Raw genomic sequence first — 16988 nt, 5'->3', positions numbered from 1 at the left:
ATATTTTTGTGATACATGATTTTATGCACTATTACTTAGCTATTACAATCTAATAAAAATATGGCAAATTAATTTTCTTTCTTAAAGCTCTGTACATTAAAATATGTCTGCTCTTTAAAAAAAAAAAAAAAAGTCAGATGTGTAACCGACTGAGTCACCCAGGTGCCCCTGAAGCCATTTAGAAGAAACTTTTTAGATAAAGTTGGAGATGAAAAACATTTAATAACATAAAATCCTGAGGTGGAGAAATGGGCTAAATGGATGATGGGTTTTAAGGAGGGCACATATTGTGATAAGCATTGGGTGTTGTATGTAAGTGATGAATCACCAAATTCTACACCTGAAACTAATACTACACTGTATGTTCACTAACTACAATTTAAATAAAAACTTGAAACTTAAAAAAAAAAAAAAGAAAAGAAAATCCTGTTCCTTAATTATGAACTGTAAAAAAGACCTTGAAGTTTAGCTGTTTAAAACAATATTTGAGATATCTAGTTCTAAGGTTTAAATTGGATTTATTTATTTGTTTGTTTATTTTTATTTATTTGGTAGAGAGAGAGAAAGGGAGAAAGCACCAGCAGGCAGAGTAAGAAGCTGAAGCTGGTTTACCACTGAGCAGAGAGCACGATATGGGGCTTAATTCCAGGATCCTAGGATCATGCATGACCTGAGACGAAGGCAGACACTTAACCAACTGAGCCACCCAGACACCCCTTATATTGGTTTTAATCTCATATTGGTTCCTTCCCAGATTAATGACATAAAATGTTTCATATGTGTTTCTTTTATATCTATATGCACTAGGATTATACCATTCTGAAAATTAGAAGTTTTAGAAGTCATCTACGTAGATGTCCAAGAAGTTCAACAGATACAGCCAAGTAAACTGCACTGCTTGAGCACAGTACATCAAGATCTACTTAAGCCGAGATACAGCTTTTCTTGGCTCACAGAGTGATTCTCATGTGTCAGTAAGGACCTTTTGACTTTATTTATACAGTTTTTGCCCTCCTTACTGATTTTATTTTTTGTTTTTGTTTTAACTTCAGGCCCGGCCTATAAGTTAATCTTCACTGGTGACAGTGATTTGGACTGTGTTTTTATGGTCCATTTGGTGATCTCTGTCTGTGACAGAAATTTATTTTCTCTTATGTGAGAGATGACAGGGAATCTGGTTTGTTCATCCTTGTCTGTATATGAGAGAGCTCTAATTAGTTAAGAATTTAATACATGTTGGGAAGGAGAGGAGCTCTTTGCGATGTAGACTTGCAAATTTACTTTCGGCCTTTGGCTAAATTTGTTTTAGATCTGACAGTTTTAAGTTCTCAGTGTGTCTACGTCTTTAAGGAACGCCTTTGCTTCTCACTGTACATCTATGAAATGCTTTCCTACTTCTGAGCAGTATACAGTATACATTAACAGATTAGATTGTGCCTCATATTAAAGATCTCTCTTCTGATTGGTTTATAAATAAGCACTCATATAAATGAAATAATTCCCAAATTACCAGAAAATTTAAAAATTTAACTTTTTTTAAGATTTAATTTTAGTTATTTATTTGTTGTAAATATTTATTTATTTATTTGAGAGAGAGAGAGTGAGGAGGAGGAGCAGAGAAAGAGGGACAAGCACACTTCCATGATGAGCATGGAGCCCGATGTGGGGCTCGGTCCCAGGACCCTGGAATCATGATATGAGCCAAAGGCAGATGCTTAATTGACTGAGCCAAATGGGTTAGACTTTAAATGAGAAAAAAAAATCATTCATATACAAACTGCTATCCAGAAAATTTTTAAAAATTCAAGTTTACATAAGTAAGATGAATCTTTGGGCAGATCAGAGAGGCCTAGTAATTTGGGTTAATGAAAAAAGCCAGCTATCTGTTATTTTCTTTGCTTTTCGGTATTAAGTATATATATTGTAGTATATGTACAGTTTAGAAAGTTTTTAACATGTAAACATTTTTTTTTCAAATTTTTATTTATTAAGAAATCTCTATCCCGAATGTGGGGCTCAAACTCATGACCTCAAGATCGAGTCACATGCTCTACCAACTGAGCCAGCAGGTACCTCAGTAGTTTATTTTTTATTTATTTTTTTTTTTTAAGATTTTATTTATATATTTGACAGAGAGAGATCACAAGTAGGCAGAGAGGCAGGCAGAGAGAGAGAGAGAGAGAGGAGGAAGCAGGCTCCCCGCTGAGCAGAGAGCCCGATGCGGGACTCGATCCCAGGACCCTGAGATCATGACCTGAGCCGAAGGCAGCGGCTCAACCCACTGAGCCACCCAGGCACCCAGTAGTTTATTTTTTAATGAAGATCTAAATTAGTCTGAATTTCCTGACTCTTTATATTGGTTTATTGGTCAAATTGGCTAACCTAACTCCTACATATATTTTAAGATTTTTAAAATTATAAATTTGGCTTCCACTAAATTGAATCATAATTCTAACAAACATTTTTTTCCAACAGTAAGTATGTCAGATTAAAGGTAATTGCAAAGAACTTTAGGAAATTTAACTAGTTTGGGTTAATTAATTATTATCATGACAAGCCTAGATTGTTTCTTGGATAGAATATTAAAACCTTGATTACTGAGCATAATTTTAAGTTTATATATGTTTGGTTCTTATTTCAATGTGCTATGGAATAAATGATATCTTTAAGTCAAGTTAATAAATGGTTCTTTTTTCCACTTTAAGATATAAAAGGATATGTATAGCTGTATAAAACTGGGTTAATATTTATGGTCTTTGGGCTGCCTGAGTGACTGAGTTGGGTAAGCATCTGCCTTTGGCTCAGGTCATGATCTTGGGATACTGGGATTCAGCCCCACATCGGGCTCCTTGCTCAGCGGGAGCATGCTTCTCTCTCTCCCTCTGTCGCTCCCCCTGCTTATATGCATGACAGCTTCTCCCTCTACCTCTGCAGCCACCTGCTGTTTGTGCTTGTTCAATCTCTCTCTGTGTCAAATAAATAAATAAAATATTTTAAAAATTTAAAAAATAGTCTCCTTTCTCTCTGCCTGCCTCTCTGCCTCCTTGTGATCTCTTGTCTGTCAAATAAATAAATAAAATCTTTTTAAAAAAATGAAAAGATGTTAGAAATAATTAAGTTTACTTTATGTGCTCCATTATTTTTTAAATTATCAGCACTATTGTGTGAGCAACATAGGAAAATTTGATAAATAAATCAGATCAACTCACTCTTCTTTAGCTTAAATATTTGTATAGTTAAAATGTCATTAATATAAACATAGCCAAAATTGTGTACTTTATGAAAAGGACCTGGAGATATGCCAGTGTCATTTCCCTCAGGGGAAATTGTGGTTAAATTCTTGTGGAACAGTTATGCACTGTGCTTTCGAGTTTTTTTTTTTTTTTTTACTTCCATTCGATTACTGGATATATTATTACCTATAACCTTCAGTCTTAGTCATTGCAATGGAGTAGATGTATCTGTCTCCTCTCCCAACTTTTTATGTTGAAATTCTAGTCCCCAATATGATGGTATTAGGAAGTGAGGGTTTGAGAAGGCAATTAAGTCACAGAAAAGTGGAGTACTTATGGGTGGGATTAGTGCCTGTACAAAGGGACCCCAGAGAGCTCTCTGACCCTATTTCTGCCATGTGAGGATATAAGAAGTTAACGGTCTACAACACAGATGTGGGCAGGTGCTCTCATATTGGACTTTTCAGACTCCAGAATTTTGAGACATCAGACATTGGAGGTTGAAGCCTATCAGTTGTTTTATTATAGCAGCCTGAGCTAAGACAGTCATCTGCAGATAGTTTCTGTTTTACTCTGATGCTAGCCTGAAGGTTCTACTATAAGCTACAGGCCAAACTTTGTGCATTCAGGGACAGTCTTAAAGCCTCATGGAAAGGATCCATTACTTTGAACTATTGATAACTACTTCCAAGATTAGTCTTTTGGGTATAGACTTTGAAGTGGACATAGCTTAGACAAATTTTACAACATACCATTAGACTAAGTCAGGATTTCTTAAGACTCTTTAGTCTGAAAGGAGAAGCTTCTTGAAAGCAGTTTATTGACTCAAGAGCCAGCAATTACAGAGAACTGAATGAGCCAATGAGGGGAGCTTAATCAGGGTTACATAATTTGGAATGTTGTTCATGCATTTGTGATGTTCTGCTTCTATGAATATATGAGGAAACCCTTTTTCATGCTTAGTCTTTCCTCAATTTAGTGGATTGTGCTTTTGTAAACTGAAAGTTTAAAATGGTGTCTGATTCTCATTGGGTCCGTAGAATTAAGAAACATTTTCTGAACCTCTTTACACTTTATGGCAATATTCAAAATGAAACTGTACTCCTGTTTACTATGATATAATTAAACAAATTGGTTATGTAACCAAGGCTATACCTGGAATGTCATATTTGAGAATAATTTTCATGTAAACATGTCTGACAAGCATATTATTAAAGAAAAACAAACAAGTTGACTGTGTATGGTGAGTCAATGGTTACAACACTGTTCCAGTAAAACTGGAATGGCACGGGGTTCCAGTCTTACAGGTGGTAAGGAAGGGCCCTTTTTGGCAAACTAGGAATGTTAGTAAATTTTAGAGATGTTGAGGAGAGAAATTCACCTAAAATCTTAGATACTACTAGAGAACCCTGGTGCAGTTTCTTGGGTTTGGTTCCATAGCCTTGATATAGCAAATTATACAGGCTTTTATTTTATTCATTTTTTTAAAAAATTATTTATTTTAGAGAGAATGAGAGCAAGATATAGAGAGAGAGAGGAGGAGAGAGAGAACAGGGAAAGGGGCAAAGGGAGAGAATATACAAGCAGATTCCCACTGAGTATAGAGCCTGATGCAGAGCTTGATCTTATGACCCATGAGATCATGACCTGAGCTGAAACCAAGAGTTGGACAGTTAACTGACTGAGCCACTCAGGTGCCCCTGTAGAGGTTTTAAAAGTGTACTTTGCATGTCTTCATGAAAACTTGCAGACAGAAGTTAGTCCTGCACCTTTGGTAATTATTCAGCACAGTATGTCTGGATTTGGAAAGTAAATTCCAGGAGGCTAACATAGTTCATTAACACTGTGGCAATAATCTGGCCAAACATAATGAAATCTCTATTTTTGTATCAAGGAAAATCTTGGCAGGTTATTTATGATCATAAGGAAGAGGCGGTCAAGAAACATTGTCAAAGAGCACCTGGGTGGCACAGTGGATTAAAACCTCTGCCTTCAGCTCAGGTCATGATCCCAGAGTCCTGAGATCGAGCCCCGTTTTGGGCTCTCTGCTCAGCCTGCCTCTCTCTGCCTGCCTCTCTGCCTACTTATGATCCCTGTCTGTCAAATAAATAAATAAAATCTAAGAAGAAGAAGAAGGAGAAGGAGAAGAAGAGAAGAAGAAGAAGAAAAAGAAAGAAACATTGCCAAAAACATGGAAATGGAAAAACCTGGCTCTAAGATGGCAGAGGAGTAGGAGACCTAAATTTTTTCTGGTGCCCAGAATTCAGCTAGACAGTTATCAAACCATTCTGAACACGTGCAAATTCAACAAGAGATTGAGGAAAAGAATAAAACCAACAATATGAACAGAAAAATGACCACTTTCTGGAAGGTAGGATGTGCCAAGAAATGATTCTGAGGATATATGGGAAGATAGACCATGAAGGGGAGGGAGCCTCCATCAGCCAGCTCCCAGCAAGTGATAGAGCAGCGGACCACAAATTCAGAACTTTTAGAAGTCTACTCTGGTGAGGTATGTCGCTCCAGCAGCTAAGCAGGGATGAAGGTGGGGAGGGGTTGGGGGTGGGATGGAACCCTCCCTGGGACAGTGTGGCCTCAGAATCCTCAGGGTCACAGAGAGATCCATAAGCCTGAGTACAGCAGAGCTCCCAAGTATTAGAGTCAAGCTGGCTGCAAAGAGTGAGCCAAGGAGTGGGCTGTCAGCTCAGGGTTGCCATAAACCATGATCCGCAGCACAGTCAGGCCACTACTTAGCAGGGACCCAACAAGTGACAGATCTGGGGAGACTACCCTTCCTAGGAAGAGTGGCAGGAGAGTGCACTGCAGGAATCTACATGGTTTGGAGACTCCAAACAGGAGCATATGCTGGAGATACAAACGCTCAGTCACAGGCCTGGTGAGCATGGAGTGTGGCCAGAGACCAGGAAAAGAGGAGTGATTGCTTTTCTCTGAGGGCTCACTGATGACTGGGGCCCTGAACTCTCTCTCCTCCAGGGCCAGAGATTGGGAGGCCACCATTTTCATTCTTGACCTCTAAAGCTATACAGAAAGACCCCAGGGAACAAAAGTTACTTAGCAGATTCCTTAGCCCAGCCCCTGGCAGGGGCAGCACAATTCTACCTTGGGGTTGAGAATCACTGGAGTGGGCCCCTCCCCCAGAAGATCATCAAGAACATCCAGCCAAGACCAAGTTTACTAATCAATGAGAACTGTAAAACTCCAATGCTAGGAGAATACAGCACACAGAATTCATGACTTTTACCCCCCATGATCCTTTAGTCGTTCAAAGTTTTTTTTCCTTACTTTACTTTCCTTTCTTTCTTGCTCTATTTCTTTTTAAAAAATTTATCTTTCCTTTTTCAACTGACTTATCAATTCCTTTTTTTAAAATCTTTTTTTTTTTTTATCACTTCTCAACCTTTGGCTAAGATCAAGTGAACATCTTCTTTTTTTCACTCTTACAGTCATATCCTAACCCTTCCTTGTATTTAACCTTACTTTTTGTGCTTATGTACGTTTTTCTTTCTTCAAAATGTTGGGATACAGATTCCTCTAACTAAAATATGCCCTAAATCTAGTGTATGACTTTGTTCTATCCACCTGCTTGACCATAATATTTCTCTTTTTAAAATTTATTTTTCCTTCTTTCTTTTTTCAATCAACTTATCTTTTCCTAAAATCTTCTTAAATTTTCATTTTTACCTTCATAGTCCATTCCTCCATTGTCTTTAGCCTTATTTTTATATATATATGTTTTACTTTCTTTTAAAATTTTGAGAGGCAGTTTCTTCTAACAGACCAAAATACACCAAAAATCTAGCATATGGATCTTTTCTATTCACCAGCCTAATAATATTCTTCTTCTTTTTCTTTCTTTCTTTCTTTTTTTTTTTTTTTTTCCACCCGGTATTGGGTCTCTTCTAATTTTTTTAGTGTACATATTTCTGGGGTCCTTGTTACCCTTTTAGCATTTTGTTATCTCATTCATCCATTCTTCTCTGGAAAAAATGACAAAATAGAAAATTCACTTCAAAATAACAAGAGGCAGTACCAACTGCCAGGGATCTAATCAATATGGACACTAATACAATGTCAGAACAAGAGTTCAGAATAACGATAATAAAGATACTAGCTGGGCTTGAGAAGAGCATGGAAGATACTAGAGAATCTCTTTCTGGAGAAATAAAATCTAACCAAGTCAAAATCCAAAAGGCTATTAATGAGGTGTAATAAAAAATGGAGGTTCTAAATGCTAGAGTAAATGATGCAGAAGAGAGAATTAATGATATAGAAGACCAAATGATGGAGAATAAAGAAGCTGAGAAAAAGACAAACTATTGGATCATGAGGGGAGAATCTGAGAGATAAGTGATACCATAAAGTGAAACAATATTAGAGTAATTGGGATCTCAGAATAAGAAATAGAGGAACAAAAGGTATATGGAGCAAATTATAGCAGAGAACTTCTCTATTCTTCCAAACATTTAAAGAAAATTAATACCTATTCTGAAATTGTTCCAAAAAATAGAAATGGAAGGAAAATTTCCAAACTCATTTCATGAGGCCATATGATCTTGATCTCCAAACCAGACAAAGACCCCCACCCAAAAGGAGATTTACAGACCAATATCCCTGATGAACATGGATGCAAAAATTCTCACCAAGATACTCACTAGTAGTATCCATCAGTATATTAAAAGGACTATTCACCATGACCAAGTGGGATTTATTCCTGGGATGCAGGGGTGGTTCAACATCTACAAATCAATCAGTGTGATACATTACATTAATAAAAGAAAGGACAAGAACCATATGATCCTCTCAATAGATGCACAAACAGCATTTGACAAAGTATGTCATTCTTTCTTGATTAAAACTCTTCACAATAGGGGCTCCTGGGTGGCTCAGTGGGTTAAAGCCTCTGCCTTCAGCTCAGGTCATGATCCCAGGAACCTGGGATCGAGCCCCACACTGGGTTCTCTGCTCAGCAGGGAGCCTGCCTCCCCCCCCTCTCTGCCTGCCTCTATGCCTACCTGTGATCTCTGTCTGTCAAATAAATAAATAAAATCTTTAAAAAAAAAAACTCTTTACAGTGCAGGGATAGAGGGTATATATACCTCAATATCATAAAGCCATCTTTGAAAAATATGCAATGAATATAATTCTCAATGGGAAAAATTGAGAGCTTTTCCCATAAGGTCAGGAGCATAGCAGGGATGTCCACTATCATAACTGCTGTTCAACATAGTACTAGAAGTCCTAGCTTCAGCAATCAGACAACAAAAAGTAATAAAAGGCATCTGAATCAGCAAAGAAGAAATCAAACTCTCAATTTGCAGATGATATGATACTTTTTGTGGAAAACCCAAAAGACTCCACTGCAAGAGTGCTAGAATTCATATAGGGATTCAATAAAGTGTCAGGATATAAAATCAATGCATGGAAATCAGTTGTATTTCTATACACCAACAGCAAGACAGAAGAAAGAAATTAAGGAGTCAATTCCATTTACAATTGTACCCAAAGCCATGAGATACCTAGGAATAAATCTAACCAAAGAGGCAAAGAATCTATACTCCGAAAACTATAGAATTCTCATAAAAGAAATTGAGGAAGACACAAAGAAATGGAAAAATTTTCCATGCTCATGGATAGGAAGAACAAATATTATGAAAATGTCTATGCTACCTAAAGCAATCTACACAATTAATGCAATCCCTATCAAAATATCATCAACTTCATACGCATAATTGGTACAAATAATCTTAAAATTTGTATGAACCACAAAGGATCCTGAATATCCAGGAGAAGGTTGAAAAAGAAAACCAAAGCTGGTGACATCACAATTCCGGACTTCAAACTCTATGAAAATCCTGTAATCATCAAGACAGTATGGTACTGGCACAAAAACAGACACATATATCAATGGAACCCAGAAATGGACCCTCAACTCTATGGTCAACTAATCTTTGACAAAGCAGAAAGAACATCCAGTGGAAAAAGGACAGTCTCTTCAACAAATGATGTTGGGAAAATTGGACAGCCATGTGCAGAAGAATGAAACTGGACTATTTCCTTACACCACACACAAAAGTAGACTAAAAATGGATGAAAGACCTAAATGTGAGACAGGAATCCATCAAAATCCTTGAGGAGAATACAGGTAGCAACCTCTTCAACCGCAGCCATAGCAACTTCTTCCTAGACACATTGCCAAGGGCAAGGGAAATAAAGGCAAAAATGAACTATTGGGGGCACCTGGGTGGCTCAGTGGGTTAAGCCGCTGCCTTTGGCTCAGGTCATGATCCCAGGATCCTGGGATCGAGCCCCATATCGGGCTCTCTGCTTGGCAGGGAGCCTGCTTCCCCCCCCCCCTTCCTGCTTGTGATCTCTCTCTCTGTCAAATAAATAAATAAAATTAAAAGAAAAATACTTCCTTTAAAAAAATATTTTAAAAAATGAACTATTGGGACTTCATCAAGAGAAAAAGTTTTTGCACAGCAAAGGAAACAGTTTACAAAGCCAAAAGACACTTGAGAGAATGGGAGAAGATTTTTGCAAATGATATATCAGATAAAGGGCTAGTACCAAAATCTATAAGAACTTATCAAACTCAACACCCAAAGAACAAATAATCTAATTAAGAAATGGGCAGAAGACACAAGCAGACATTTCTGTGAAAAAGACATCCAAATGTCCAACAGATACATGAAAAAGTGCTCCACATCACTTGACATCAGGGAAATACAAATCAAAACCACAATGAGATACTACCTCACACCAGTCAGAATGGCTAAAATTAACCAGTCAGGAAATGACTGATGCTGGTGAGGATGCAGAGAAAAGGGAACTCTCCTACACTGTTGGTGGGAATGCAAGCTGTGCAGCCACTCTGCAAAACAGTGTGGGGGTTCCTCAAAAAGTTGAAAATAGAGCTACCTTACAACTCAGGAATTGCACTACTGGATAGTTACTCCAAAGATACAAATGTAGTGATCTGAAGGGCACCCCAATGTTTATAGCAGTAATGTCCACAGTGGCCAAACTGTGGAAAAAGCTTAGGTATCCATCAACAGATGAATGGATAAAGAAGATGTGATATTGAATATATATATATAATTGAATATTATGCAGTCATCAAAAAATGATATCTTGCCTTTTACAAAGACATGGTTGGAACTAGAGGGTATTATGCTAAAAGAAATAAATTAGACAAAGAAAGACAATTATCAAAAGATCTCACTGATATGTAGAATTTGAGAAAACTGGCAGAGGATCATGGGGAAAGAGAGGAAAAAAATGAAACAGAATGAAACCAAAGAGGGAGACAAGCCATAAGAGACTCTTAATCTGGAAACCAACTGAGATTTGCTGGAGTGGAAGAGGGTGGAAGGAGGCGTGGTTGGGTGATGGACATTGGGGAGGGTATGTGCTATGGTGAGTGCTGTGAATTAAGACTGATGAATCATAGACCTGTATCCCTGAAACAAATAATAAATTCTATGTTAATTTAAAAAAAAAACGCATTGAAATGGATAAAAGGAATGACTGAGTGTCCTTTCAGTGGAGTGTTAGGTATTATCTAATGGATCCTGAGGGCATTATCTGAAGGGCTATATACCTGTGATTGTCTTTATATTGTCTAGGCTGTTTTACAATTTTGTAAACTTAAAAGTCTAATTATAGAAAATGGATAGTAATGCAAATGAACAATGAACTACAGTTGATTTCTGCTCCAGGAAAAGATGCCCCCTTAGACTTTTTTGCCCTATCAGTAATTAAAGTTTTATATCTATTAGCAAATTCTTTTAAGCATTTCTAACTGCCTATATGTCTGTTCCTCAAATTCTCCCTTACATCAGTTTTAACATCTTATTTGTTCCCTCATTCATTAATGAGTTGAATGAAATCTTTAACACTTAAAAAAAAGAAACTGCTTTCTATAGGATTTAATCTTCAGTCTCCAAGAACCTTTTGTAGTATTTGATCATGGGTAGTGCATTCGTGTTATTGGACATCACTCCCGAGGTCATATAAACAGCTATTTTTTAAATCCTGAAGTGTCTTGGAATAATCTTTTCACTTTTATGCAATTTGATGATATGGCACATTCCTTAAATGTTCATTAAAATTATTAGAAACATAGAAACTATGTTATAAACCATCAATTCACAGATGTAGGCAACTAAGAATCATGTTTGTAGTCTAGGACTCTCCCCATGCTGGCTGTAATGGCCCTACCCAGTCACTTTATATAAGTCACAAGAAATCACATACATAAATACTAAGTCTTGGGACGCCTGGGTGGCTCAGTTGGTTAATCAGCTGCCTTCGGCTCAGGTCATGATCCCAGCGTCCTGGGATCGAGTCCCACATCGGGCTCCTTGCTCCACGGGGAGCCTGCTTCTCCCTCTGACTCTGCCTTCCACTCTGTCTGCCTGTGCTCGCTTTCGCTCGCTCTCTCTCTGACAAATAAATAAATAAAATCTTTAAAAAAAATTATAAATACTAATTCTTATTCTATCATGGATCAAAGAAGCAGAGAAAGGTAGGCTACAGTATGAGAAAAAATGAAACATAACAGAGAGAAGTAGAGTGAAAGGTAGAAAAAGTATTTTCATGGATTTCTAAGGACTTTTTGGGTCCTAGACACTTCCTAAAACTGACTCCATTCCTGACCCTTGGATCCATGAAGCACTTCAATACACTTAAAAGATACTTGCTCACTTTTTTTTATAAAGTAGCTTAAGTTCACTTATGTTCCTTGTGACTAAAAGGTCTTATTTGATAGCTATGAAATTGCTTAGTACTATCAAGCGTACTATAATACTTATTTTCACCATCATATGACTTTGGAATAAATTTATATGTCTAGAAGCCTTATGTTTAGAATTCATAGGTAAATTTTTGGAGTTATGTGTTGTAAGTTCAAAGGTACATTTAGAATATATTCTATTTAATTTATAATTTCTGTGTAATACTCTGCTTTTAGTTTAAATTTTTATTTAAATTCTAATTAGTTAACATATTATATAATAGTGGTTAGGAGTAGGAGTAGAATTTATTGATTCATCACTTACATACAACACCCAGTGCTCATCATAACAAGTGCCCTTAATATCCATCACCCATTTCTCTCATCCCCACTCAACTCCATCAACCCTCAGTTTGTTCTCTATACTTATGAGTCTCTTTTGGTTTGCTGCCCATTATCTCTTTTTTTTCTCCTTCCCATAAATGTTTATCTCTTTTTGTTTCTTAAATTGCAAATATGACTAAAGTCATATGGTATTTTTCTTTCTCTGACTGACTTATATTGCTTAGCATAAAACACTCTAGTTCCATCCACATCCTTGCAAATGGCAAGACTTCATTCTTTTTTATATAATATATACAATGGATATATTGTATATACAATGTATATACAATGGATATATTGTATATACAATGTATACACAATGTATATACAATGGAATATAATGACATATGTCATTGTATATACCTATTTATATACTACCTCTTTATCCATTCATCTGTTGATGTTGGGATGTTTCCATAGTTTGGCTCTTTTTGATAATGCTGCTATAAACCTCAGGGTGGATGTAGCCACTTGAATCTCTTTTTGTATCCTTGGGTAAATACCAAGTAATGTAATTGTTGGATTGTAGGGAAGTTCTATTTTTAAATTTTTGAGGACACCCCATACTGTTTTCCACAGTGGCTGTACCAGATTGCATTCCCACCATTAGTGGAAGAGAGTTCCCCTTTCTCTGCATCCTTGCCAAAATCTGTTGTTTCCTGTGTTGTTAATTTTAGCCATTCTGACAGGTGTACAGTGGTATCTCATTGTGGTTTTGATTTGCATTTCCTTGATAATGAGTGGTGTTAAGAATTTCTTCATGTGTCTGCTAGTCATTTGGATGTCTTTGGATAAATATCTATCATGTCTTCTGCCCATTTTTTAATTGGATTGTTTTTTGGGTGTTGAATTTGATAAATTCTTTATAGATTCTGGATACTAACACTTTATCAGACATGTCATTGGCAAATCCCAATCATAGACTCCCTTTTAGTTTTGTTGATTATTTCCTTTGCTGTGCAGAGGTTTATAATTTTGATTAAGTCCCAATAGTTCATTCTTCCTTTCGTTCCCCTGGCCTTCGGAGATGTATCTAGGAAGAAGTTGCTACAGCCGAGGTCAAAGACGTTGCTGCCTATGTTCTCCTCTAGGATTTTTATGTTTTTGTGTCTCACATTTAGGTCTTTCATCCAATTTAAATTTATTTTTGTGTATGGTCTAAGAAAGTGGTTCAATTTCATTCTTCTGTATGTTTCTGTTTTCCCAACACCATTTGCCATTTGTTGGAGAGACTGTCCTTTTCTATGAGATTTTGTTCCTGCTTTGTTAATGATTAGTTGACCATATAGCTGTAGGTCCACTTCTGGGTTTTCTTTTCTGTTCTATTGATCTATGTATCTGTTTTTGTGCCAGTAACACTAGTACCATCAGGATGGTACTCAATAATTATAGCTTTGTAATGTACCTTCAAGTCTGGAATTGTGATGCTTCTAGCTTTGCTTTTCTTTTTTAGGATTACTTTGGCTATTTGGGTTTGTTTGTGATTCCATGCAAATTTTAGGATTGTTTGTTCTAGCTGTGTGAAAATTGCTGGTGGTATTTTGATAGGGATTGCATTAAATGCATAGTTTGCTTTGGGTGGTATAGACATTTTAACAATAATTGTTCTTCCACTCCGTGAGCATGGAATGTTTGTTATTCCATTTTTGTGTGTGTCCTCTTCAATTTTTTATGTTTTCTATAGTTTTCAGAGTACAGATTACTTTGGTTAGGTTTATTCCTAGGTAACTTATGGGGTTTGTTGCAATTGTAAATGGGATTGATTCCTTGGTTTCTTTTTCTGCTGCTTCATTATTGTTGTATAGACAAGCAACCTATTTCTTCTGATGTTGATTTTATATCCTGTGACTTTGCCAAATTTATGTATTACTTCTAGCTTGTGTGTGTGTGTGTGTGTGTGTGTGTGTGGTCTTTCAGGTTTTCTACAGAGTAGCATGTCTGCAAATGGTGAAAGTTTGACTTCTTCCTTGCTGATTTGGATGCCTTTTATTTCTTTTTGTTGTCTAATTGTTGAGGGTAAGACTTCCAGTACTATGCTAAATAGTAATATAGTGGACATTGCTGTCTTGTTCCTGACCATTGAGGAAAAGCTCTGTTTTTGTCCATTGAGAATGATATTAGTTGTGGGTTTTTCATATATGGCCTTTATGATGTTGAGGTGTGTTCCAACTATATCTACTGGGTTGAGGGTTTTTATTAAGAAAGGATGGTTATTTTGTCAAGTGCTTTTTCTGTATCTATTGAGAGGATTATATGGTTCTTATTCTTTCCTTTATTAATGTGGTATACCATGTTGATTGACTTGAAATATGGAACCACCCCTGTAACCAGGAATAAATCCCACTTGATCATAGTGAATAACTCTTTTGATGTACTATTGAATTTGATTTGCTAGTATCTTGTTGAGAATTTTTGCATCCATGTTCATCAGGGATATTGGTAATTCTCTTTTATAGTGGGGTCTGTCTGGTTTTGGAATCAAGGTAATGCTGGCATTCTAGAATGAGTTTGGAAGTTTTCTTTCCATTTCTATTTTGGGGACATTTTGAGAATAAGTATTAACTTCTTTAAATGTACGGTAGAGGGAGACCCAGGTGGTTCACTCAGTTGGGTGTCTGACTCTTGATTTTGGCTCAGGTCTTCATCTCAGGGTTGTGAGTTTGCGCCATGCATTGGGATGCACACTAGATGTGAAAACTACTAAAGAAAAGGGTCTGATAGAACTCCCCTTGGAAGCCCTCTGGCCCCAGACTTCTGCCTGTTGGGAGTTGTTTTTTTTAAATTATTTTTTAATAAACATAGTGTAGTGTTGGGAGATTTTTGATTACAGTCTTGGTATTGTTGATGGTTATGGGTTCTATTTCTTCCTGTTTCAGTTTTGGTGTTCATATGTTTCTAGAAATTAGTCAATTTCCACAAGATTGCTCAGTTTGTTGGCATATAGTTTTTCATACTTTCCTGTAATTGTATTTCTGTGGTGTTGGTTGAGATCTCTCCTCTTTCTGATTTAACTCTCCTATTCATTTATGATCTTTTCTTTTTGATAAGCCTGACTAATATTTTATCAGTTTTATTATTTTTTTCAAAGAACCAGCTCTTAGTTTCATTCATTGCTCTACTTGTTTTTGCCTTTTTTGCTTCTATATTGTTCATACTCTATATTGTTCATACTCTAATTTTTATTATTTCCCTTCTTTTGCTGGTTTTAGGCTCTATTTGCTATTCCTTTTCTAGCTCCTTTTACGTGTAAGATTGATATTTGATACTTTTCTTGCATCTTGAGATAGGCTTGTATCACAATGTACTTCCCTCTTAGGATTGCCTTTGCTCCATCCCAAAGGTTTTTGGACAGGTATGTTTTCATTTTCATTTGTTTCCATGTATTTTTTCATTTTGTCTTTAATTTCCTGGTTAACCCATCCATTCTTTAGTAGGATGGTCTTAAATCGCCATGTGTTTGTGGTCTTTCCAAATTTTTGTCATTAACTTCAAGTTTCATAGTGTTTGTAGTCTGAAAATACACATGGTAATGATCTCAATCCTTTTGTAATGGTTGAGTGCTGATTTGTGACTAGTTTGTGATCTATTCTGGAGAATGTGCCAACTGGACTTGAAAGTAATGTATATTCTGCTGCTGTAGGATGAAATGTTCTGAATATATTTGTTAAGTTCATTTGGTCTTGTGTGTCATTCAAAGCCATTGTTTACATTTTTATTTTATTTATTTATTTATTTATTTTTTGCTTAGAAGACATGTAGGGGTACTATTGTATTATTATCAATGAGTTTCTTTATATTTTTTATTGATTTATATATTTGAGCACTCCCAAGTTGGGGGATATGTACTATTGTTAGATATTCTTGATGTATTGACCCCTTAATCAAGATATAATGTCCTTCAGCTCTTGCTAAGGTCATTGGGTTAAAAATCTAGTTTGTCTGAAATAAGTATGGCTACTCTGGCTCTCTTTTGATGTCCATTTGCATGATAGAGTTTTTTCTATCTGCTCCCTTTTTTTAATATACAGATGTCTTTATGTCTAAAACGAGTCCTTTTAGGCCACTTGTAGTTTTTTTTAATTTTGTGATACCCTATTTCTTTTGACTGGAGCATTTAGTCCATTTACATTCAGAGTGATGACTGATAGATATGAATTTAGTGCCATGTGTTACCTGTAAAGGTGGTATTTCTGTTGGTATTCTCTGTTGCTTTCTAGTCTTTTTTGCTTTTGGTGTATTTTTTCCCCACACTCAAGGAGTCCCCTTTAATATTTCTTGCAGGGTTGGTTTAGTGGTCATGAACTCCTTTAGTTTTTGTCTGGGAAACTTTTTGTCTCTCCCCCTCTATTCTGAATGACAGCCTTGCTGGGTAAAGTATTACTGATTGCATATTTTTCCTAGTCAGTACTTTGAAAATATCCTGCCATTCTCTTCTGGTCTGCCAAGTTTCTGTGGACCAATCTGCTGCCAATCTGATCTATCTTCACTTGCAGGTTAGGGATTTCTTTTCCCTTGCTTTCAGGATTCTTATCTTGTCTGTGTATTTTATGAGTTGACTATGTCTTGGGGATGGCTGGTTTTTGTTGAACTTCATGGGCATTCTCTGTGCTTCTTGG

This window comes from Mustela nigripes, chromosome 14 (genome assembly GCF_022355385.1).
Source record: "Mustela nigripes isolate SB6536 chromosome 14, MUSNIG.SB6536, whole genome shotgun sequence".
Taxonomy (NCBI): Eukaryota; Metazoa; Chordata; class Mammalia; order Carnivora; family Mustelidae; genus Mustela; species Mustela nigripes.
This window is presented reverse-complemented; position numbering follows the sequence as displayed.